This window comes from Rutidosis leptorrhynchoides, chromosome 2 (assembly GCF_046630445.1).
Source record: "Rutidosis leptorrhynchoides isolate AG116_Rl617_1_P2 chromosome 2, CSIRO_AGI_Rlap_v1, whole genome shotgun sequence".
NCBI lineage: Eukaryota > Viridiplantae > Streptophyta > Magnoliopsida > Asterales > Asteraceae > Rutidosis > Rutidosis leptorrhynchoides.
In genome coordinates, this window is record NC_092334.1 from 116,215,547 (window position 1) to 116,242,698 (window position 27,152).

General features: G+C 30.6%; 1 long non-coding RNA gene across 1 annotated transcript; it reads right to left on the reverse strand.

Moving 5' to 3' along the window:
• Nucleotides 1-21,527: 21,527 nt before the first annotated feature.
• On the reverse strand, nucleotides 21,528-26,169 carry LOC139891320 (uncharacterized). Its single transcript, XR_011773607.1, has 4 exons — nucleotides 25,829-26,169; nucleotides 24,390-24,479; nucleotides 23,136-23,418; nucleotides 21,528-21,771 (listed from the first exon to the last, which is right to left on the reverse strand). It is a non-coding gene; the product is annotated as an uncharacterized lncRNA (long non-coding RNA).
• Nucleotides 26,170-27,152: the final 983 nt, after the last annotated feature.

Consider the following 27,152-nt stretch of genomic DNA (forward strand, 5'->3'; position numbering starts at 1 on the left):
TGAACGAGTTCTCTATACAGGGTTGAGGTTGATTCTACAATAATATATATAATTTGAGTTGTGATCGAGTCTGAGACATGTACACGGGTCACGATACGTATTAATTAATCTGAATATTATATATTAAGCTATATATGAATTATTGGACTGTTAACTGTGGACTGCCGACATTGGACAATTAAAATGAATTAAAATATTGATTATAACATATGAAACTAAACTTTTCTTCAAGTCTGCCACTTGATTTCATCTTAAACCTCATTTGTATCTCGACGATTACAATCTGCGTTCAAACCTTTAGTGATTCTTGAAAACACCTAAATCGAGAGGATGAACCAACCGCACTTCATCTACGGAAGGAAAGATTTATGCATATAGTTATGCACCTGAAAATACTCAGAACCTGAGTAAACATTTAACACATATATGTGCTAGCTCCTTTGGCATTGTTATTATCGAAAATAACTTTGAAATCCCTTTCCAACGTAGCCAATTTTGTCACAGCTCCAGCAAATCAGCTTCACCTTTTCGTTCGAAACAACTTTATTATAACCGTGACATGTATGCGTGCTTTTTTATTGTTACCCGAGAACCTTTTATATTCCATCATATTACCAGTAGACGTACCAGGAACCTTGCTGTTACTTGGCTCAAATCTCTACGACAAATCAATATATTTATCTATTGAAGTCTTATCATGAACTCAATATATTTATATATTGAAGTCTTACCATGAACTCATCGGTATCTTGTAATGATAATTACCATACCAAGTACCGGAAGGCATCAATCGATAATCTCTAAATTCTCCGCGATTCTACGACAACAATTTATATATATAAATATACATACAAATATAACTTCTATCTCCTGGATTTACGAATTTCAATTCTGAATTTCTGAAAAGTGCTTTAGCTTATGAATCAGTTTCCTGAGTTTTGAAAAAGCTGATGAAGCAATGAAAACTGAAGACTGCCTTAACAGTCAAAAGTTTGATGATAAAGAATGGAGTGTTCGAAAAGCTCAAAGATTTTGATACTAAAAAAAAAATGTATTGAGCAAATCATGAAAGAGACTCTAAACAAGGACTAAACTTGTACATAAAAGAATCCTGATGATTCCGTTTCTGATGAAATCTTTAACGAATACCTTACTCCTGACTCTAAATTCTTGCGGATAATTTTTCTTCATCAACCTTCGAACTTAGATATTCCAAAATACCATCATAAATATCTTCGATATTTCTGAGGATATTTTCATAAATATTCTTGTCCATAATTATTTATCTCTTCCTGCTATCTATGTTACATCATAAAGGAAACTACTTTAGTTTCTAAATTTCTTTAAAATTCGAGTTTGAATTATGAATGAATTTCTTCATCACAACTTAATTCAAAAATTCTAAGATATCATCGTACCTTTATTTTAAATACCATCGATATATCTGAAGATATTCTTATCTGAAATCATTTATCTCTTCGCGCTATCAGTGTTACATCATATAAGAAACTATTAGTTTCTATATTCTGTAAACTTTCGAGTTTAAACTATGAATGTTTTTGAAGTAGTGTTGGGAACTGATGCATGAGTTAGTATAATATAATGACACTTGATCAACGTAATTATATTACAGTAAGTCATGCTGAGTTTCTAATGGGACATGATGATTCACAGATCATAACATCATCACGTGCCATGTTACATAACTCTTTCATTCTACTTAACTTCTGAATATATCAAGAAAATGTATTCTTGATAGTTCTATCTTCTGTAATTTTGATAAATTTGAAAATCAAATCATACTATCACGTTCCACCCTGCTTAGAACATTATAATCATTCCAAACTCTATATCTACAAATTCTGGACCATTAATCGCTTGACTTGGAGTCGGGAAGAGAAAACAAGAGCATGGAGCTCCGAAAAATAAAGAAAAATATAAAGCCGATCACAAACATAGGAATTACAAACCGTGTATATCAATGTTTATCGCAACAAAAAGACACGGGAGAGTTAAAAACATTATAACCCCAAGGGCAAAATGAAAGAAAATAGATTCCTCCGGTGGTAGTTGGAAAAGGAGAAGGATTGTTGCGATAGTAATGATAAGGACAAGAATCAGAACTGGATTAAGCATTTTCATAATCTTTTGGATGTATGAACTAAGAAAGAAAGTATAGGAATGGTGAGAATAATGGAACGGAAGAGTTTAATTTATAAAGGAAATATCAGACAGAGTAATCGAAGCAGATCACCGTATTTAATTAGAGGGATCTTAATTTCCTTATTCGCCGAAGAATCAGATCTTATAGATTTCCAAGATTTTCTTTTAAATCTCTTGAATACCGGAATTCAACCAAGGCAACGTCAAAAGTTAAAACGAAACTTCATTTATTCATTTCACTCTTTTGTGATAGCTTCATTCGTGCTCTTCGAATAATCGAATTATTTTATCTGTATTATTCAATAATGAAAAAACTCTATTTATCAGCTCATATTCGTCAGGAAAACATATTTATTGTTAGTTATGACGACCTCACTCAAATTTCGGGACAAAATTTCTTTAACAGGTACGTACTGTGATGACCCAGGAATTTCCGACCAAATTTAAACTTAATCTTTATATAATCTCGAAACGATAAGCAAAGTCTGTAAAGTTGAGTCTCGAAAATTTTGGAACTATGTTCATATATTTAATTACCCTTCGACTGTTCCCGACGATTCATGAACAAGTTATATATATATATATATATATATATATATATATATATATATATATATATATATATATATATAAGTATGTATAATAAAGCAAAAAGATAAAATACAAGAGATCATTAAGATTATGTATGTAAAAATAAGATACAAGATAATAATTGGTTATTAAAACGAAGCTACATATAAATGTGTATGAATCCTATAAATAATTATTATGATTGGATTATATATAAAAAGTATAAATATTGTATGTTATTATATATATAAATATTATATATATAAAATTCGATATGCATAAATGATTATATTATTATTATAATTAATATTATTATTATCATTAATAATATTAATATAATTATAACTAATAGGATCATTGTTATTTTTATTATAATTATCGCTATTCTTATTATTTTAGTATTATTTTATTTCAATTATTATTATTATTTCCATTAATAATTTTATTATTAATATATTAATTAATTATATAAAAAGAAATGATAAATGATATAGGAATCAGATATATACGCCTGAGATTAAGTCACCAGCATCTTTAATTGATTTATTTTTTTTGTTTCAAACTACTCGTGATCTTTTTTTGTCTTCCTCTGCCTCACTACAAAACACAGACACATATATAAAGAGATATAGAAACAGATATATATGTACTAATATATATATATATATATATATATATATATATACATTAAAGTAAACCAGATATCTACCCGTCCCTACCTGCTTAATTTAACTTCTTCTTTCTTTATGTTTTGTTTTTTTTCTTTTCTTCTGCTCGTGAAAAGGGTCGACACACCTACTCCATATACAAAAAAAATCGATACATATAGTATCTGTTTTAATCAATCAATTACCACTATCATTATCTATATTAACCAAGTAAACAAAATTATTTAGTTATTTTTTTTTCCTTTTCAACGACACCTTGCTCCAACTCGTTTCTGCCAAAATTTGAAATCGAAATAATTGTTAAAATTCATTAATGCAGGGTTGTTAGTCATCATTCATATAAACTTCTTGCAAAAATTTCAATTTCTAATTTCTTGTGTTGATGGAGAATTCAAGAGTCAAAGTTTATTTTCAAAAAGGTCAAACCTATGAACAAAGATCAAATTCGAGATTGTTTTTGATGATTCAAGTTAATTTACGATTCCAATAGTTTCTAAATATGATTATCAAAATATTTCATGTTATAACCACAGTCCAATACGCGTTCCAAATCGAAAATCAAATATTTTTTTCCCTTTATTTAGCGTCGGACCGCAGAATCTGTTATATATATATTTTTTTTTCAAACTAATTAATCCCAATTCAGTGTTTATATGATGATGTTAAGTCCTAAAAACGTTTATGGAATTCGCGGAATAGGATTTGGTTGAGTTTGATTGGAGTTCAATGGTAAAGAAGATGAACACTGTAAGTTAAGGGTAAAAGAAAATTAGTTTGGAGTTTAATCAGAAAATCAGAATTGGTGGCATGGTCTTGAGTACTTGCAGGTTAACTAGTGGTCACGGGTTCGAGTCTCGAATGGGATAATTCTTTTTAGACAAAGTTTCTCAAGGGTATACACAAATACTTTTAGTTCTATTATTATTATTATTATTGTTATGATTATTATTATTATTATTATCATTATTATTATTATTATTATTTTATTGTTATTGATATTACTGATTACTATTATTATTATCTGTTATTATTGTTAGTATTATTATTATTAGTGTTATTACTTATGATAAACATTATTATTACTAATCATTGATATTATTACTAATATTACAATTATTATCATTATTAGTAACATCACTAAATATTATTATTATTGTTATCGTTATTATTAATTTTATAAGACTACTACTAATATAAGTATTACTATTATTAATATGATTAGGATTAGGATTATTATTATTGTTATTATAAAAACCATACAAATTATTATTATTTTTCACTAATATTATTAGTACTAATATCAGTTTTGTAATTATTAGTTTTACTATTACCATTAATGACATAAGTATCGATTTTAACGAATATCGTTATTATTATTAGTATTATCGATATTAATAAATTTATTATTATTAGTAATTCATTATTATCAAAACTACCATTTTTGTTACAGATAAATATTTTATACCTAAAAATATACTTAATACATATATTGTAATTATATTAATAAGTTTATATACCTACATATCAAACATAATAACATTATTTATATAAACACTCATATATAACAAACTAATAATATTCTTATATGATTCTAACCATATATATATATATATATATATATATATATATATATATATATAACTAAATATATAGATATTAAACATTTTCAATATATACACAAACTAAATAAGTATAATATATAATTTAAGATATAATATATAAACTTTTTCGATTACGGTTATCCATATTAATATATATACAAATGATATAGGTTCGTGAATCCGAGGCCAACCCTGCATTGTTTAGTTGTTCAATATCGTCATATGTTTTTTTACTACAAAATACATTAGGTGAGTTTCATTTGGTCCCTTTTTAAATGCTTTTGCTATATATATTTTTGGGACTGAGAATACATGCGCTGCTTTTATAAATTTTTTACGAAATAGACACAAGTACTTAAAATTATATTCTATGGTTGGATTATTAAACCGAATATCGCCCTTCAAGTCTGGTAACCTAAGAATTTAGGGAAATGGCCCCTGATTGACGCGAATCCTAAAGATAGATCTATGGACCTTGATAAGTCCCATTCGGGGTACGAATGCTTTAGTACTTCGAGATTATTATACAGACGAGAGGTTCTGTTTTGGGGATATTCTATGCATTAAGTTAACGTCGGTTACCAGGTGTTCAATCCATATGAATGATTTTTATCTCTATGCAGTTTGCAAAATGCCTGATATGAGAATGATGTTTATGAAATATGAAAATCTTGTGGTCTATTAAAATGATGGAAATGATTATTTATGTTAAACTAATGAACTCACCAACCTTTTAGTTGACACTTTAAAGCATGTTTATTCTCAGGTATGAAAGAAATCTTCCTTTGTGCATTTGCTCATTTTAGAGATATTACTTGGAGTCATTCATGACATATTTCAAAAGACGTTGCATTCGAGTCATTGAGTTCATCAAGATTATTATTAAGTCAATTATAGTTGGATATATTATGAAATGATATGCATGTCATCAACTTTCGATGTAAAGAAAGTTTGTCTTTTAAAAACGAATGCAATGTTTGTAAATTGTATCATATAGAGGTCAAGTACCTCGCGATGTAATCAACTATTATGAATCGTCTATAATCAATATGGACTTCATCCGGATGGATTAGGACGGGTTTTTAAACGCAATATCAAATCACCCCACACTAGAGTCTTGCTTGTCCTCAAGAAATCTGACTTGGAAACAATCTCAAACTCATAAGAAACACATACCCAGCATGCATCTTAAAATATGTAACCAAAGATAATCCATGAGTAACACGCCAATAGAACACAATGAATATGACAATAGGACCAAGGTACAAGTTTCATATTACGTTCTGGATATTACACTAGAGACGTGGGTGGAACCGGGTTCTTGGATTTAGCCCCAAGTAGCTCTCGCTTTATGGCTTTAGCTCCAAATCGCTCTAATGAATTCGGTTCCCCGTTTTATGAAAAGTGTTATGTGCACTCGAAGTCATCATGGTAATGAACGACCACACGAACAACGTACTAAATAGGTAAACATACCTCCCAATTACAATGGAATGCGATGGGAAAGCACTTGTCAATTGTGAGAAGTTAATGTCATCCACAGCCAATCTGGTAATGATCAGTGACAAAAGAGCAAGTTTTGAATCCTAACAAAATCTCTCCGAGATAGGAGAAAGATGGGAATGATATAGGAATGACATTTTGTAAAATTCAATTCATGGGTAACAACTGCGAAGACTGAGTTATCATGCGGTATAAAACCTGCTCCAGCTTTATACTGTAATCAGTCATACACCTGTGACGGCCCCGTCAATACACTTAACTGCTCCGACACTTGGTCCCACAGCTTGATCGAACTTTAAATGAATTTAAATTACAACATTGCATTCTTTTATTCAAAAGTTTCCCAAAAAGGAAATTTATCAAAATATGTAGTTTAAACAAACCCAACGTATTAAATATCTAAAGTTGACATAAAACATAGCCAACCAAATACCCACAAGTTTAAATATCCAAAAAGAGGATGCAAGTTTAATGTTTCATAAAGTGTTTAACAGAATCTGTCCAAATGCATGCAGACACTTCTAACACAGCGGAAGCACCAAATAAATCAAGTACCTGTGAAAACATGCGAGTAAACTGTCAACAAAAATGTTGAGTGAATTATAGGTTTAAATAAGCGAATAAACTTTAGACCACAAGATTTAAAATGTTAGAAAACATAAAACATTATTCCATTATTTATGAGCCACCTGGTAACCACTTAACCATTTATTTACTCTTGCCAAACATAATATATATACACTGAACAAGTGTATCTTCAAATAAATACGAAGTACTAACACATTCCGATTATAAATTGCTAGCGCGACTAACTCGAAATGGGGCTGTCAAGCCCGATAGATCTATCCATAGGATTCGCGTTCACCAGTAGAAACCAGTGATTACAGTTACCAGACTAGGGAATATTTTTGTTCAACTCATAATGAATAATTTAAATTTAATTGCCACTTGTGTCTAAACGTAAAACAAAATGCATGTAATCACATCCCAAAAATACTTTAAAAAGTATGAAAAACGGGACTATAACTCACCTTAAAGCAAATGAAGTAACCACACAATAGCAAATGAAGTAAAGTGATCAATAATGATCACAACGACGACCTATAAATAAAGCAGGTCGATATAAATAACTAACTTAGGTCAAGTCTTAGTATGATAGCTATAGTACTTGTCGCAAGTAAACATAGAACAACACTCATCATGCTTCGGTTTGATCACAACAGCGTAAGGACACGTACTTTCTATTTTTAGAAAGTTTCTATTTTTAGCAGGTTTCCATTTTTGGAAAGTTTCTATTTTAGGAAAGCTTCTATTTTTGGAAAGTTTCTATTTTAGGAAAGTTTCTATTTTAGGAAAGTTGCTATTTTTGGAAATTTTATAAGTTATGAAAGTTTCCTTAATTAGAAAGTTAACAAAAGTCAACTGAAAGTCAAACTCAACCGAAAGTCAACTCAAAAGTTAACCTTGGTCAAACATAGTCAACATTAAATTTTAAAGTATAAGTTATATTAATAATATAAGTTATAATGTTATTTAAAGTCATATATGTATAATTATGTCATAACATAAGTTTAATTAAATTTAAATGAATTATTAAAGTTAACATAAGTTTAAATGATATAATTAATATAACATAAGTATTTAATTAATTAATTAAATATTAATCATAATATAAGTATTATTAATTAATAATAAATTTTAATCATATCATAAGTATTATTAATTAATAATGAATTATATATCATATCATAAGTTCCTAATTATAATCATTAAATCATACGTATTTAATAATTAAATTATAATTAAATAATAACTAAGCCTTATAATATGTGACGATCGCTCCAAATCCATATGGACGAACACGTCATTCATCGATTTCATTGCGAGGTATTTGACCTCTATATGATACGTTTTGTAAACATTGCATTCTTTTGAAAAGGCTCACCATAAATGAATATTTAAATCAAAGGTTTTCGATATCTGATGATTTCTACATATAGACAATCACCGTAAATAATAGTTTACAATAGTACTTCCATTGACAATGCAGTCAAAATAAGATACATGGTGATGATTTGGTGAATGCAACGTTTCCTTGAAAAATATGCCATGTAAGACTCCATGCACATAGCTTGTCTAACATATAAGCAAACAGCGGAAAACTTCTAGGGAACCTGAAAATAAACATGCTAACAAGTGTCAACACAAAGGTTGGTGAGTTCATAGTTTTAATATTTTGCATAATCTGTACATAAAGGTAGATCACAAGATTTCAGTTATTTCATCCAGAAACGTTTATCAAAATATTTTACAAGATTGAGTACCCTGGTAGCTAAACTTTAACGTTATAATAAGTACCCCTATTTTAATATACATGTAACCAACATGTACAATACACGCAAACCAACGTGTACTAAACTCAAATAGCATACATCTGTTTTATAGTTCAGGCTAGGGTTTCTATACCTGGAACAGACGGGGATGTCAAGCCCTATGGATCCATATACTACTACTCGCGCCCACCAGTTCTTATAACCGGCAGTTACTAGTTACCAAAGCTAAGGGATTTTCGGTTCAAACTCAGTATAGAATTTAGTATGTACTTGTGTCCATTGTTTTTAAAATAAAGTGCATGTATTCTCAGCCCAAAAATATAGATTGCAAAAGCAATTAAAAAGGGAGCAAATGAAACTCACCTTAGCAGCATATAAAGCCGTTCACCAAAATGTGACCGAAACTCGGATTACCAAATAACCGTAGATCTCAACCTAGAGAACATATGTTGGTCAATAAATGTCTATCAAGCTAAGTCAGGTCATAGTGTGTCACAATCCTAATGCTCGAGATCGACATACAAAAGTTATCCAAAGTCGTTTCAAAAAGTCAATTTTGACAATAGTTCATCAAAACGAGACGTACCTTATATAAGGATTCATTTACTCGGTTGGTAATATTCAAAAAATCCAATTTATCAATCTTACAAACAAGTTGTTTAAATATTAATTGCAGATTCAAAAGCAATTCTAAATAACGTCAATCATAATTCAGTTGATCATATCTTTTGATTCGTTCATCGAAATTACGCGATTTCTAAATGAAAAGTTATTGATTTTTTGCCAGCTTTCCAAAAATATGTATATCATATACCTTTTATTAGTAATATATGTATTTAATTCATGATTCATTATAAACTGTTTAACGATGAAATTTAGCATACAAGCATGCATAAATATATATACTCGAGCACTAGACATGTATACACTATTAATATATAAAAGATAAGATATGAATGCTCACGTATCAATATTGTGATTCAATATTGCAGGAAAGTACGTAGACGTAACGGAGATGATAAACACTAGGTTTGACTTGCGAATATTACCCATAACCTCCATAATTATAACCCATAATTTTCTTAGCTCTATCCCGCTCGAAACCCATTTTGAAAGTGACACGCTCATGACCTCGTCGTAGTATTTTATGTATAATAATACTAATAATAATACTCCTAACTATAAGATTAATAATAATATTAATCTTAATTATAATAATAATAATAATAATAATAATAATAATAATAATAATAATAATAATAATAATTATTATTATTATTATTATTATAATATATATGTATATAGAGCAGAGAGATATGAAATTGTGTAAAAGAACTCGAGTAGAAACTGACCTTTTATAGGTAAATTTTTGGAATCTGATGCCCATAAGATCGCATGGGTTTTATGCCTATTTCTCATGCGATCGCATGACCCCAAAATCCAGCTCACAATTTTTTGTTGTTTTGTTTGTCGACATATTTTTATAATATATATATATAATATATATAATTTATATTAATTAATTATATATTATATTATATTCACATGCATAGTTGACTTTTAATTTTTGGTCCGATGATTCGTACATTTACGCTCGACTAATGTCTCAGTTCTGGTTTCTCGAATGCATTTTCGTATGCTTAGAAAACTTGTACTTTACGTTTCGTGATTCGTACCTTTTTCAAAATATAATCTTAAATTATCAATAAACTATATTACTCAAAGTATAACTTATACATTTTAGTAATTTGGTCATTTGCTTCTATAAATCAACTTCTCGTTGTTTATTAAAATATATTTAATAATATCGAAACGTTTTATATCTAATTCAATTCTATGCATTATCACATTGTAAAATATATATTTTCGTTTAGAAAAATATAAATTTGTATATAATATTTATTTATCAAACGGAACAATAAATGGGTGTTACTATTGTTTACAAAATAATTTCGAACCTTAATATATATACAATATATATAAATACTTTTTCTATACACGTTGCAAGTTATTTATATATCAAATACAGTTAAAAAGGAAGGATTTCTTAAATCAAGGTGAACCTCTCAACGAAGACTTATCTCAATATTTACGGGATTTATAATTGTTGAAATATCTATTAATCCAATCGTTGGTAATATCTTCTAATTCCGTAGATGAATATATTAAGCATATATTGAGACAAATACGTTTAATGTAAAATATTATACATTTAATACTTTGTTAACGTTTTCAAATTATAATATATATATACATATATACATTCATATCCATTTATATATTTGTTCGTGAATCGTCGAGCATAGTCAAAAGGGTAATTGAATGTATGAACATAGTTCCAAAATTTTCGAGACTCAACATTACAAACTTTGCTTATCGTATCGGAATCATATAAAGATTAAGTTTAAATTTGGTCAAAAATTTTCGGGTTGTCACAGTACCTACCCGTTAAAGAAATTTCATCCCGAAATTTAAGTGAGGCCGTCATGGCTAACAATAAAAATGTTTTCATGACGAATATGAGTTGATAAATAGAATTTTATCACCGTTGAATAATATGGATAAAACAATCCGATTTCTCGAAGCGTATGAGATAAGTTATCGTAAAAGAGTGAAATGAAAGAATAGAGATTCGTCTTAACTTTTGACGTAGTTACGATTGATTTCCGGAATTTAAGGAATAGAAAATCTTCATAATCTAAATAAGATTTGATTCTTATAAATTTAAGGAAATTAAGATTTCCTTTAAATGCGTAATCTGCCTCGATTGTTATGTCTGATATTTTGCTATAAATTAACCACTTCTGTTTCATTATTTTCACCACTCCTACATCTTCTTCCTTAATTCATACTTCCAAAAGATTGTGAAATGCTTAATCCAGTTCTGATTCTTGATATTTTCTTGGCTATCGTATCCTTCATTCTTCTTTTTCATCTGCCACCAGAGGAAGTTATTTTCTTCTACTATTACCTTGAGGTTATAGTATTTTTCATTCTCCCGTGTCTTTATATTGCTATACGCATTGATATAAATGGTTTGTAATATATGTGTTGTTGTCAGGCTTTATATTTTCCCTTATATTTAGGAGCTCCATGTTTTCGTTTTTCCTTCCCGACTTCAAGTCAAGCGAATAATGGTCCAGAATTCATAGGTATGGATTTTGAAATGAACATAGTTAATGTTCTAAGAAGGAAATTGTAATGGCACGATTTTGATTTGTCAAATTACCAGCATATCCGGAAAAGACCGAATCATCAAGAAAATATTTTCTTGATATTCTTAGAGGTTAAATAGAATGAAAGAGTTATGTAACATGGTTCATGATGAGGGTGTGATCTGTGAACCTTTATCACGTTCTATTAGAAACTCAGCATGACTTACTGTAATATAATCACGTTGATCAAGTGTCATTATATTATACTAACTCATGCTTCAGTTCCCAACACTACTTCAAAACATCCATTTTTTCGAATTTTTCAGATTTTAGAAACTAAAATAGTTTCTTTTATGATGTAACATAGATAGTGCGAAGAGATGAATGATTTTCGATAAGAATAGGTATGAAGATATCTCCAAAAATATCGAGGATATTTATAATGAAAGATACGATGATATCTTAGAATTTCTAATATCAGAGGATGATGCGGAAAATCTGTCTGTGAAGGTTTAGAATAAGAAGTAAGGTTCTTACTAATGGTTTCAGCAGTCACTGAATCATTTGGATTCTTTAAAGGCAGGTTCGGTCTGTGTGATTTATCCACAGCCTCTTTCATACTTTACTCAATCCGTTTTTCAGTTCCAAACCTTCTCTTTTTCTCAGCTTTACCACCATACTATTCTTTATCATCAAACTTTTGACTGTTAAGGTCATTTACAGTTTTTGCTGCTTCATCAACATTTTTCCAATTTCAGAGAACTAGTTCATAGTTTGGGATATTTTTCAGAAACTTCACATTCGAAGTATGTAAGTCTAGAAGATAGATGTTATCTATATGTAACTGTTGTCGTAGAAAATGCTGCGAGATTCAAAATACTGATTGCTAATTCCCGGTGGTTGGTATGGCAATTATTGTTACAAGATGTGAATGAGTACATGATAGGGTTTCAATGAGTATAAGGATTTTTCGAAAGGTCAAGGATTAATAAAGTTTTTGGTAAATTTACTGCTAATGTGGTGGAACATGAAAGGTTCCCCAGTAACAAGAACGTATATGTCAAGGTTATAATAAGGTTAATCTGAAAAGTCGAAGTTGACTGGTTGAAAGTGTAGTAAAACTGGATACTTTGAAAAGGGATTGCAATGTTATTTTCAGTAATAACAATGCTAAAGGATCTTTCACATTTTTGAAGTCAAAGTATATCTTTGAAAGATGTAGAGATCTAAGAATGATGTCACCCATTAAATCTTGACTTGGATTCTGATCCGTCAATATCAGAATATGTAATTGAATTTGTATGGAAACGATTGTATATCGCTGTGAGCATAGTTAATAATTTTTTTGAATCAAAGTTAAAGAATGTACAGTATAACATATTAATTGTGAACTTATATATTTCCCGGGAATTACCTACCCGTTAAAGATTTCACAAGTAATATTTTGTACAAAAGAATTTTCATTACAGTCTTTATGAAAATATATGTATGTATATTTCTTCAGATGTAATACGGATTTAATGAGTTAATATCATATTAAGCTCATTTGATTTTCGGCTTGACTTAGAAATGATTAATCTCTAAAACATTAAAGATTACATAATCTTTGCGGAGTTTTCACTAATGAAATCAACACTTCATTATTTATTCTTATTGATATTCCTCGGTGAAGGATGTTGGTGCTCGTGGAATTTTTGTGAACCTTACAAGGCACAGATGATGTTTTCTGGAAAGTTTCAAGTATATCAAAATTGAAAATGTAAAATCAATTATGTAATTGATTAATACATTTGGTTTATTATGAAATGGAATTCATTGGGTTGAAACAGAGATTGTAGTTAACAATGGTTAAGTTATTAAGGAAGGATGTACATTATTGCACATTAATAATATGAACTAACCGAGTAGTACCTACCAGTTAAGATTCACATGTAATAGCTTAGTACGAAAAGATTTATTTTGATTTCAAAATTCAAATATATTAAATATACAGAAAATTTCTTCAGAGGAAATGAGTTAATACTTCATCGGTTATTGTTGCTGGTATTTCTTGGTAACTACGGTGCGTATGACGTTGATGCTCGTGGAACAGATTATGAAGTTGAGGTTTGCGATGCGGATATTGTTGGTGGTGGTAATGGTACTGTTGGTGTTGTTGTTGGTGGTACTGTTGATGCCGGTGATGCTGCTGGTGCTTGTAACCTTTGCACCATATTCTCCAAAGCCACTACCCGAGCGCGAAGCTCGTTGACTTCTTATATTACACCGGGATGATTGTTGGTTCGGACGAGCGGATGAATAAGATTCAGAATTTGAGATAGTATATTATCGTGACAAGATACTCTGGAAATGAGAGAGAAAATGGAATTACGAACAGGTTCGCCGGTAAGTGCTTCAGGTTCTTCGCCAAGAGGGGAATGTGGTGGATGGAAGGGATCACCTTCTTCTTGTCTCCAATGATTAAGTAGGCTACGAACCCATCCCCAATTCATCCAGAATAGGTGATGGCTGATTGGTTGATCCATTCCGGTTACACTGTCTTCAGAATTCAGGTGAATATCCATATCGGAATAGCTGTCAGAGTTTAAGGAATTTGAACTAGATACGGGATCCATCTTGTATAATTAGGGAGATGATTTTTGATATGAATTAGATTATAGAATTTATTTTGGTATTCTTCAATACATAATTTACATATGTATATTTAATACCAAATTCTATAAATCACGGAGAAATTTTCGGAAGATGTCAGGAAAATTTACAGTAACAGATACGCTAAGATATGAATTTTTGTCTATACACTATTTATGCAATAAATGCAAGAAAACGTGTCTAGACTTAAGAATGATAAGCATGTAATTTCCGACAAGAAATGATAAGCAAAACTTTTAACATGCAGACAGTAGCGACCCCGATAAATCGTCAATTGACGGCGTCTACTACTTAGGTCCCGTTGCGTGGTCATAGGTCTTTAACGTGACGTTTGACCAAAGATATGTTGCATTCCTTTCAAAAATAAAGATTGTTTCAAAGTTTACAAGAATTGTTCATCCAAAAGTTACGTTACAAGGTCATAGTTACATGTGAAACCTATGCGACACAGTTTTAAAGAAAGTCAAAAGACGCTCCATGAAATGCATGTATACTCGACATCCAAAGCAAGTATCAAATAATGAGCGGAAGAATGTTTCACATAGCGTTCAAAGACCTGAGAAAAACATAGAAATCTGTCAACGAAAACGTTGGTGACATCATAGGTTTAAGTAAGTAAGTGAGTAAAAGTAAGTCAAACCACAAGATTTGCAACATTGATAAAATAGTAATACATTCTAAAAGTTAATATTCACGAGCACCCAATTATCAAGGCTTAACATTCCGTCCGTTGAACCCCATTAATAGTGCTAGAACAACACTGTTTCTCGAAAATATATTTCATCCGTAGACGGTAGCTAACCGTCCGAGATGAGGGTTTGTCAAACCCATATGGCCATACAACATAAGTTTACGCCTACACTTACACACTGCAAGAGTAACTAATGATAATCGAATTGAGGATTTTGTTCTAAACTCGTATGTAGAATGTTTGTTTTCCTCTACTTGTGTTCACTTAGTTAAAAAAAAATGTTTATGTTTTCTCATCCCAAATGTAAGTTCAAAAGAGTAAAAGTGGGACTATGATCTCACATTGAGTGCAAGAGCAATAAAGTACTTCAACAAGTAAACGCGTGTAAAGACAAAGCTAGTCTTGACCTAAACATATAGGTTGTATCAATAATGGTAAACACGATAGGTCAAAGATGTTCAATTAGTCCTATGGCTCGTTACGACTCGATTATGAAGCATGTGAATCAAATTGTCAAGTTTCATGCAAGATACAAGTAAAGAATCATGTTAGAAAGATTGCATAATCATTTGGTCAAGTTTGACAAAAAGTCAAACTTTGGTCGGTCAAAGTCAACGAAAAAGTCAACACGTTCGGGTCGGGTCCCAAGCTATTTTTCTGAGGTTTTTATTCATATATAAGCATGTTAGAACAAGTCTCATGTGAATCGGAGGTCCATAGCGTGCCAAACATTTTTCTTATTTTGACCAAGGAGGTCAGAACCTGGACACGGCTTATGCCGCGCCGCGGCCCACAATTGTCGCGCCGCGACAATACACGGGAGCTGGTACCTGGCCAGTTTCAGTTTTTCTAAGTCCAAACCAAAATCTTTTCATGCACAAAACACAAACCGCAAACACTTAGAACTCGCACCTTATATCGTTGGAAAGCTCTTTTGACAAGGAACACAACTAAACACGTTTCATCAAACAAAAAAAAAAAACATCATTTCCAATAACCGATTTCTCGTCAAGTGATCATTTAAAGTCCGTTTTCAAAGTTTCAAGTTCTTGAAATGCATTACATGATTCGGGAATCCAATCCACACATGTGATATGCCGTTTCGAAGGTAATTACTCATGCAATACAACTAAATACTTACTAACAACATTTCATGGCATTCAAAGTATCAAAAGTCCATTTCAAGTTCATCAAACCCTAATCAAAATTAACAAAATCACTAATCATGTATTTGAAGTTTTACAAATCAACCTACACATCAAAATGAAGCTAGTGATACTAGTAACACAATTAAAACATGAACTTTAACAATTTAACAACATTTAATCTTCCAAAATCAAAGATTAAGCAAACCCATTTTCAAGTTCATGCTAGTTACTCCAAAACAACAAATCGAGCATACAAGTCATATATTCATGTTAGACTTGAACCATAGACACTAATTAACAACTTTATAATTCAAAAATATCAAGAACACAAAATCTAGTGATTTTAGAAAGTTACCCAAATGAGATGAAATTGGTATCAAATTGTAGGGGATGAAGAGAGGATTCCAAATATGCAATTTGTTTTGATGTTAGCCTCCAAATCCGAAATTAGATGATGAATTTGTGTGTTTGGGTGTTATGGTTCAAAAATGGAAGTAAGAAGAGAGAAAGAGAGAAAGAGGAGGTGGAGATGGAAATGAGTGGTGGATAAGGTGGGGTGACTAGTTGACCTAATCAACTAGTTTGCCCACTTGGCAACCTCGGTCCCTCAAGTTTCAAAGCGGGTGCGGGAATTAACCAAACGAATTATTTTGAATTACACGAGAGTACGGGAGACGTTATAATCCAATAACGAAAATATTATGAATGTTTGCTAACGGAGGTTACGAATCTAGATACGAAGAATATTATTAAAATAAAAATAAATAAAAAAAAGACGGCGTTTAAATAATTTAACGGAAAAATGCGGGATGTTACATTACCCACGCCTTAAAAGAAATTTCGTCCCGAAATTTAGTTGGAAGCAATAGTCGTTGTTTCTTACTCAAGACCTTACGTTGTCAATGCTATTGATAAGTGAAGATATGTCCTTGGGCATTTCCACGAATTTGGATAGTCGGGGTTTCATGTTGTATTAAGGCTTGGTTTACGATCCACCATTTCAACCGGTTTTTCCCATGGAGGGGAGTTTGTCATCAATAGTAGGTTTATCTAGAAGGATAGCACGTTCCTGTTCCGCAGGACACGTCTCTAAGTTTGTTACACGAAATGTAAGGTAAACGGAAACTTTAATTGAGTCAGGAGATCTAAACGGTAGGAGGCGGTTCCAATACGCCCCAAGATTTCAAAAGGATTAATATATCGCGGTTTTAACTTTTCCTGATTCCCGAAATGGATTACACCTTTCCAAGGTGCGGGTTCTCAATATTACACGGTTACTGACTTGGGATTCGAGAGGTTTACGTCGAATATCGGTATAGCCCTTTTGGTGACTACGGGTCGTCTTGAGTCCTTCTCGAACTTGAACGATCTCAACTGTTATTTCTTGAATGAGTTCGGATTCGGTGATTTGCTTGCCACATGCGTTGGTCCAATGAATAGTGTGATGACCCCGTCAAAACACTTAACGGATCCGTCAGTTGGTCCCACAGCTTGATCGGACTTAAATGAATTAAATAAACAAAGTTGCATTCTTTTATCTCAAAAGTTTCCCAAAAAGGAAACAAACCAAAATATGTAGTTTTAAACAACCAACCATAGTAATAAACCAAAAGTTGACACAAAACCTTGCCAACAAACCCACAAGTTTAAATTATCCAAAAATAGAATGCAAGCTTAAGTTTCATAAAATGTTTCATAAAATCTGCCCAAATGCATGCAGACCTATAAATAAAGTGAAGAAACCACACAAACAAACGAACAGCAAATAGAATAAAGTGATCAGGAATGATCACAACGCCGACCTATAAATAAAGTAGGTCGATATAAATAACTAACTTAGGTCAAGTCTTAGTATGATAGCTATTGTATATATTGCAAGTAGACATAGAACAATACTCGGCAAGCATCGGTTTGACTGGAACAGCGTACGGACACATACTTTCGATTTTTAGAAAGTTTCTATTTTTAGCAGGTTTCCATTTTTGGAAAGTTTCTATTTTAGGAAAGTTTCTATTTTTAGAAAGTTTCTATTTTTGGAAAGTTTCTATTTTTAGAAAGTTTCCAAATTTAGAAAGTTCTATTTTTAGAAAGTTTTTAAGTTAGGAAAATTTCCTTATTTAGAAAGTCAACAAAAGTCAACTGAAAGTCAAAGTCAACCGAAAGTCAACTCAAAAGTCAACCTTGGTCAAACATAGTCAACACTAATTTGAAAAGTGTAAGTTATAATAATAACATAAGTTATAATGTTTATTAAAGTTAAAAGTGTATAATTATGTCATAACATAAGTTTAACTAAATAAAATGAATTATTAAAGTTAATATAAGTTGAAATGATATAATTAATATAACATAAGTAGTTAATTAATTAATTAAATATTAGTCATAATATAAATATTATTAATTAATAATAAATTTTAAATCATATCATAAGTATTATTAATTAATAATGAATTATTAATCATATCATAAGTTTCTAAATATAATTATTAAATCATAAGTATTTAATAATTAAATCATAATTAAATAATAATTAAGTCTTATAATAATTAAATAATTATTTAATATTCATTATAAGTCTTATAATAATATTCTTATAAAATAAATTTAATACTTATCATAAGTATTTTCCATTAATAATAAAAGTGTCATTAATCATAAGTTAAATTAAAAGGTTAATTAAATCATAAATAATAATTAAATGATATAATAAATATTTATATCATAAGTCTTAAATAATAATAATTACTTCTTTTACCATAAGAAATTTATTAATAATGAGTTTCATTATTTTTATCATAAGTTTTAGAATTAAACATAAGTTTTAATTCAAAAGTTCATCGGGTTGTATCTTGAGCCCCGGGTGTCAATTTCTGGCGAGCCTTATATGCATCTCCTCCTATTCAAACCACCCGACATAATGGTGCACTCAAGAACACACCAAGAACAGTCCACAAGTCGTGGTAATCAGCCATGACACCACTTGGACCTTCAATTTTCTCAAAATCGTGTTTTAGTCGTAACGGGTGAACCGTGGCTCGGATTTAGGTGACCCGAACATGAAAGTTCGTCCCACCATCAGTCCTAACACACTAACACACCCTAAAGACACCAAGGAAGGTCACAAAGTCGGACCAAACCTGTTTCATGTCAATCCACAATTCAATTTTAACAAAATAGTAATTTGATCATAACTAGGGCTCCGGGAATCGAAACGACATGAATCCGGAGTCTAAAATTAATGTCTTGATGAGAGGAACTCATTTACATACTTTATTTTAACTTTTATCTCAGTCACAAACCCAGAATACACGATAAAGCTGCTGTCCAGAATTTAACAAACCGAAAACATGCAATTATGAGTACATCTATGCATACAAACATCATTACAATAATCCACAAACATCATACTACTAAATAATCATCAAAATACAGTAAATAAATGAAAAATTGAAAATTCTAGGGTTAGGGTTTATACCCTAATCGAGAAACGATTTATGTAATCGCGTAGAGAAGGACGAGAGGAACGCGTTGGTGTTAAATAATCCTTGATCCAAGCTATATGTTGAAGCAAGATTATGATGATGATGGGTGTGGTGGATTACGGCCAAGAGAAGAGGGGAGGGAGGAGAGCACTTTGCTAAAATTAGGTTTTAGAAAAAATATTATGAAGTGAAAAGTAATTAACAAAAAAAGAAAGCAAGGGGTATACCCCATGGATTCGGCCGAAAAAGGGAGTGGGGTGGGCCCCAATTGGTCCATCTCACTTAAATGTATTATCCTTGTGGCCCGAAAGCCCGAACGAGTCTCGAAATGCGAAAACGCACTTACGCGATTAAAAATCCGGAAAGATAACAAACGCGCGACGAAAAATAAATATAAATACACTATATAATAATATGATCTTAAAACATCATATTTAAAATATTTAGGATTTAAATATCCCAAAAACGCGTCCTTTGGTTTTAAAACCGAAAGGATTTGCCGGATGGAAATCCGCGAGACGTAGAATCGTATAAATTAAAATATGAATACAAATATTCACATAACACATAATAATTAATATATATATATATATATATATTATTACAAAAATAATAATATAGGTCATAGAAATGACGTGGCACACTAACAGTTAACGGTCGTTAAATAATTAACGGAAAAGATAACGGAAAAAGTAGGGTCGTGACAGTACCTTCCCGTTACGGAAATTTCGTCCCGAAATTTAAGCAGGCGCAGGGGTTGACTCGGCATCTGAGAACAAATGCGGGTATTTCTGCTTCATCTGGTCTTCACGCTCCCAAGTGAACTCGGGACCGCGTCTAGCGTTCCATCTGACCCGAACAATAGGAATTCTGCTCTGTTTAAGAGTCTTAACCTCTCGGTCCATAATTTCAACAGGCTTCTTGAAATGTCCCGTTCTTATTGATTAAAAACGTTCCATATTAATTGATATCATTGCGAGATTTTGACCTCTATATGAGACATTTTTCAAAGACTGCATTCATTTTTAAAACAAACCATAACCTTTATTTCATAAATAAAGGTTTAAAAAGCTTTACGTAGATTATCAAATAATGATAATCTAAAATATCCTGTTTACACACGACCATTACATAATGGTTTACAATACAAATATGTTACATCGAAATTAGTTTCTTGAATGCAGTTTTTACACAAATATCATACAAACATGGACTCCAAATCTTATCCTTATTTTAGTACGCAGCAGCGGAAGCTCTTAGTATTCACCTGAGAATAAACATGCTTTATTATTATTAAATATAATCATTATTAATATTATAATATGAAACTTGATACATATATATAAATTGTTATATCAGTAATAATATTGTTATCGTTAATGATATAAATTATTAGTATAGTATTATGATTATTATCATTAATTATTATCATCTTTATTATTATTAAATATAATCATTATTAGTATTAATTTGGTGTTATTATTATAAATACTAGCTTAAGACCCGCGGATTCGCGGGTTTCGCCCAATAAAAAAATTTGAAATATATTATAAATTATGTGTTACAACAAATAAATATTTGGCACAAATGTTGTATAATAATTAATTACAATTTACAATAATTACAATTATGAGATGTGATATTGCAACTCCAATTAAAAACAACAGTGTCTTTGTAACTATGATGAAGTACTGTATGAGTTAGCTTAAACAAAAATTGCATAACATGGTTAGTTTCGGTCCACTTTTAAGCCTTCTCCACCAAATGCCCTTGATACCTTCCTCCACTTTCTTCATCCTTTTTACCTATAAAAACATATTATATGATAATCAGTTTTCTACTTCCGATTTATACGTCTATGATGGTCAACCACCTAAACTCCAAGATGAAAAAATGGTTTTAGTTTGAGTCGCCATTGTCAAATAATATCCATCATAGCTTAGCGCACATCGGATAGCTATGACAAGAAACATTACTCCATAATCAAACTTATTATTGGTATTAATACAATAAATTTATATTAAGTTGTTCAATACTCATATGAGATAGATATTATTATAGGCGAGTCTAGTTTGCATGTAGTTCTTATCCTAACTGAATGTCCATGAACTAATGCAAATAAAGCTTTTGTAATCTATTAAGAATACAAACTTCAATTTTGTTGAAATAAAATATAATCAGATCAGACCATCCAGTACTCAAATGGGTAATGATTTAAAATGGGACATTTTAATAGGCTCTAATCAGTTTAACCCATTTACCTTATAACTATGCTCTTATTAACCCGTTTGACATGATCACTAGGCACTATCATGTTTGTGACTGAAGTAAACCAATGATATCACGAAGTCAATGTCAGCGTAGAAGAGAGGAGGGAGAAATAGTTTCAACAAATAGCATTGTATCCAGGTAGACTAATGATATTTATAACATGGAAGCAACCCTATGTATGATATTTGAAAACCATCGCTAGCTGTTAAAGAATAATGATATTTAAATTGTTGGAAACTTACAGAAAAACAGTGAATTCTTTTGTGTGATATTAAACCGGAATGATTTAATTTTTAAGATAAATCAAAACCCGTTCGATCTTGATATGTAACAACGAATAGATGATAAAAATAAATATTCCTGAATAGCTCCACACCATGGAGCTTATATCCAATGACCTTACACCATTAACCAAAAGGTGAAAAATATTCCTGAATAACACTTAAATTATGCGGGACAAATTACCAAGCATAATTAAATCAAAATACCTATCTTACCAATTTGCAAACAATTGTATTGCTTTATATCTTTCTGAAATTGGGGAATTAGCAGACAAAATAAAATTAAATAAATGAACAGAATAAAACAAAAGATATAGAAATTAAACTGAAGATTCACTAAAGGTCAAATCTGAAAATGTGGCATTCTTCTTTATGCTTTAAAATTGGTTGTCTAAGAGGACAAACCAATATAGCCACCAATCAAAAATGACTTCCATGTGTCACATGTACCTTATCACCATCACACAGATGCACCGTATTCAGTTTAGATAATTATTTTTTTATATTCATTAAAGTTTCTCATGTAACTAACTAATTGGGTTGCAAGCAAAGTATTTAAATAACTCTAATTTAAACCTCAAGTATCACGAAAATGCATGAATAATAGAATGACACACCTGCTCTGATTTGGCCAGATATTTTCGTATCCCGGATATCATTCATTAGCTGATCCAACCTCATCTTGAACATCCTCGACAGATATGTAAGGCTTGTCTTCCAGTTTAAAATTGGTATCTTTCAAAGTTCTCATGATATCTTGCTAGTTTGGATTGCACGTAAAAGTCAGGAAAAGGTCTGGATAACCAAATGATCTAAATAAAAAATAATGCAATAGCATCCCGATGGTTTTCCACCGTATATCCAACACTTCCCGTGAAAGTTTGTCTGTGTTTCATGAACCTGTAACATTTGTTATGTCCGTCAGTGAATTACATGTCAGTATGTTTTGATTATTTAGTATGTAGGATATAGTCTCAGACTCCAACATGGTGTAAGCATCCCCTAAAAAATGTTGATACAGCTTTCGACTACCGAGTAATAGTAACAGGGGCATATAATATGGGGAGTGATCCTCACACACTAGATTTTGATCCATACACACTTAATTGGCTATTATACCCTTACTTATGTTTAGAATAATAATAAAAGTTCAACTCTCAAGATAAATGTAGGGATATAATTGTAAGTTTATGGTACAAAAATGTGTATGGATCAAAAAGTAGTGTGTGAAAATCACCTCCCAGATAATATCTATGATTATGATTCTATTTATGTGTTACTCTATAATTTTATACTTACCAACATCAATACAAAAATTAAATTATAGATGAAAGGAAAAATTAAAAATATAATTGTATATAGTTGCATTTGTAAAAAATAAAATTTGTTTTTTTCTCTATATTTACTTTATAGATCGAAAGGTAGCAAAAGTTAAATAAAAAAACATAAACCTCAACATTTATTAAGAACTAACCTTGGAGGAATGCAGGCTACAATAGATAAATTATCAGTATATAAATTGCAAGATGAATTATTTATTCAAATGAGTTTTTGTAATTACATGAAAGAGTATCTATGATCAGTGGATATATACAGCTCATTTTGCAGAAATTTGGGTTGTAGAAAACACCCTTTTTGCAAAAATTTAGTTGTATAAAACCCAATTTTCACCTTTCCGCACCACCTCTTTCTAAAATATTGTCAAGCATTGATTCCTATTTTCGTTTCATTTCCGTTATTTTTTATTAGATTCTTGTTGAAAAAACCCCGAGTTTCTTTATTCTACATAAGAGAATGAATCTAAAAACCATCATACAATTGCTATTGCTATTAGTATTTCAAGTAATATATGGGAGTGCAAAAACAAATACCTTTAAAGACATTTAATGGCATCATTAACTATGAATGCAACTTTCAACATCAAAATTTTGGATTTCTTCCTTATCCTAATGATGAAAAACCTGCAATCAAATAAAATGATCATGTAAAACTTAAATACTTAGTGTACCCTGTACAAACATAAAATTAGAGGTTTCTCTAATGATACAAAAGTGAGGATTTTTCCAAAGAGTTTGATGCAGACAGTGTTCTAAAAAACGGCCGAGACGGGCGTCGCAACGGTTTTACCATGCTACCGTTGCAACGCACCTAGAAACGGTTAAAAAACAGTTAAAACTTAGAAAACGGTCAACAACGCCAAAAAGACAGTCAACAACGGTTAACAACGGTCGAGACGGTAAAAAACGGCCAAGATGGTCGAGCTGGGGTCGAGACATTTGTTGACCAACGTTGACTTTTTAAATAAATTTTAAAAATAAACATTTCAAACATAAATATTTTAATCTAAAGGCAAATATCTACATTTACTTTGAAATAATTATGTTTGAAATGTTTATGTTTGAAATATATATAATAAGTCAACGTTGGTCAACATCCGTCTAGACCCTATATCAACCCCGTTTTTTCCGTGCGACGTTTTAAGTTCTCTACCGTCTCGCATTTTTTTCAACCTTGGAGGAGATGATATATTGGTGGCCAGTTAGGGTTTCAATTATACGATATAAGGCGTATTGTTATAGATTGACCATATATGAAAAGGAAGACCCGAAAAACCTTGGATCAATAATGAAAACACCAATCAATGCATACATGATTCGTGAGTGTGAGGTTCTGTGAGCATCTTCCTACTAATATAATCATGTAAACTAACTTATTAAGGACACTACCAAAATCATAATATAAACTCATCAAATATTTTTAAAAACCCTAAATTCAGTTTTCAAACTTAATGTATCTTCCTTTTACCATGAATATAATTTCAAACTTAATGTATCTTCCTTTTACCATGAATATAACACTTAATGTTGGTCTTCATCAAAATAAAATCGGCATCAAGAAACTAATATACAAACTTCAAACTTGCACTGTCTATAAAATTCAAACATAAAAATCGTACAGTTTACCTTGATCATAAAAAAGGATTTACAGTTGCAGGTCCAAGAACATAACCAAATAAATACAAGACATCCCTTCACAATTAGAAGACTAAAAACAGAATAAAAATTTACAATTTAATTTTCAAGAAAACTTCATTAGGGCATAAACACAAACACCTACCCTGCAATCCAAAGATTAATATTGAGGCTTAAAATTAAGGATTCACACATATTTATATCATGTATACCTGCGTATAATAACATGAACCCTAATCCACGAAAAAGCCAAAAATCCAATGTACACCTAGGAATTTCAATTCACACTACTACGAATAAATTGAGAATAATCAGAGACAGATAAGATACAAACTTACTGTGGGTGTACATCGAATAAATTGATCATCATAACCACCGTCATTATCGAATTTATCGTAACCATCGACGCCCAAACGTACTACGAATAAAGTGATCATCGTAACCATCGTCATGTGGCGAGGTATTGCAATCGGAGTTGAAAATTCTACATCTGATTATGTCTCATCCCGATTAATTTTGTAGTTAGCTGTAACTACGTCAGAAACTGTTTAATCTTCCTATTATTCGTTCAAACAGTTCGAATTTGGGGACAAAACCATTCAATTTGATTTTGATTTTGATTTTAGAGTTAGTGTTTTGGGGAGAAAGTTAGGGTTCTTCTGATGTCGTGAATGAACGAAACGTTTTAAACCCCTAATCTTTATCATTTCTCCCGTCCGTTTTAAGTTTTACAAGGGTAGTATTGGAAGGTTGTAGTCTGCATTAGACTTATTGACTTATAATTATGTTTAATGGTGTAGATTAAGGGGTAGTGATTGTCATTTAATTGATCTAATGGTTGATATTAGAAGTTGAATTTTAATATATCTCAATTAACACTTTCTTTTTATATATAGTGTAGATGTAGATGTAGATTATATTTCTAATATTATTATTATTATTATTATTAGTATTATTAGTATTTTTATTATTATTACTAATATTAACATTATTTATTTATTAGTATTCTTATCAATAATATTATTATTATTTAATAGTATCATTATCAATAATATTATTATTTATAATATTATTATTATTATTATTATTATTGTTATTTTTATTTAGATTATTATTAATATAATTATAATTATTAATTATTAAATAATGGGATAAAATCGTACACCTTTAGGATCAGAATCAGTTTGATGTATCTATCAAACTGTATTTGATTTGAATCTCTTTTCTAAACTAGTACCAATCACGATTAATAAGTCCAAAATCCGTTTGAAGTCGTTTTCTTGTTTTTATTTTTTTATTTTTTTTCTGTATTTTTTTCTTCTTATTTGATCCTACATGTCGACCCACTCTTGCTAATAAACAATCAATCCAGTTGATAAGAATCATTCAATATCCATTACCATTATCAAACATATCTACATTATAGAAAATAAAACCGAAATTATATAAAAACCCACTAGTACCTCTGTTCGTGGTATGTTTTCACCAATAGCTTGAATTCGAACAAAATCTCAAAATGTAAAAGAGCAGTCTTGTTAGGATTCTTGCACTTAAACTATCTGGAAAGTTTCATAGTCCAATTTTTCTTATCGATTACTAATTTTCAAGTCAAACTTTAATTTTTAAAAGTCAACCGAAGTGTTCATGTCAAAATTCGAATTC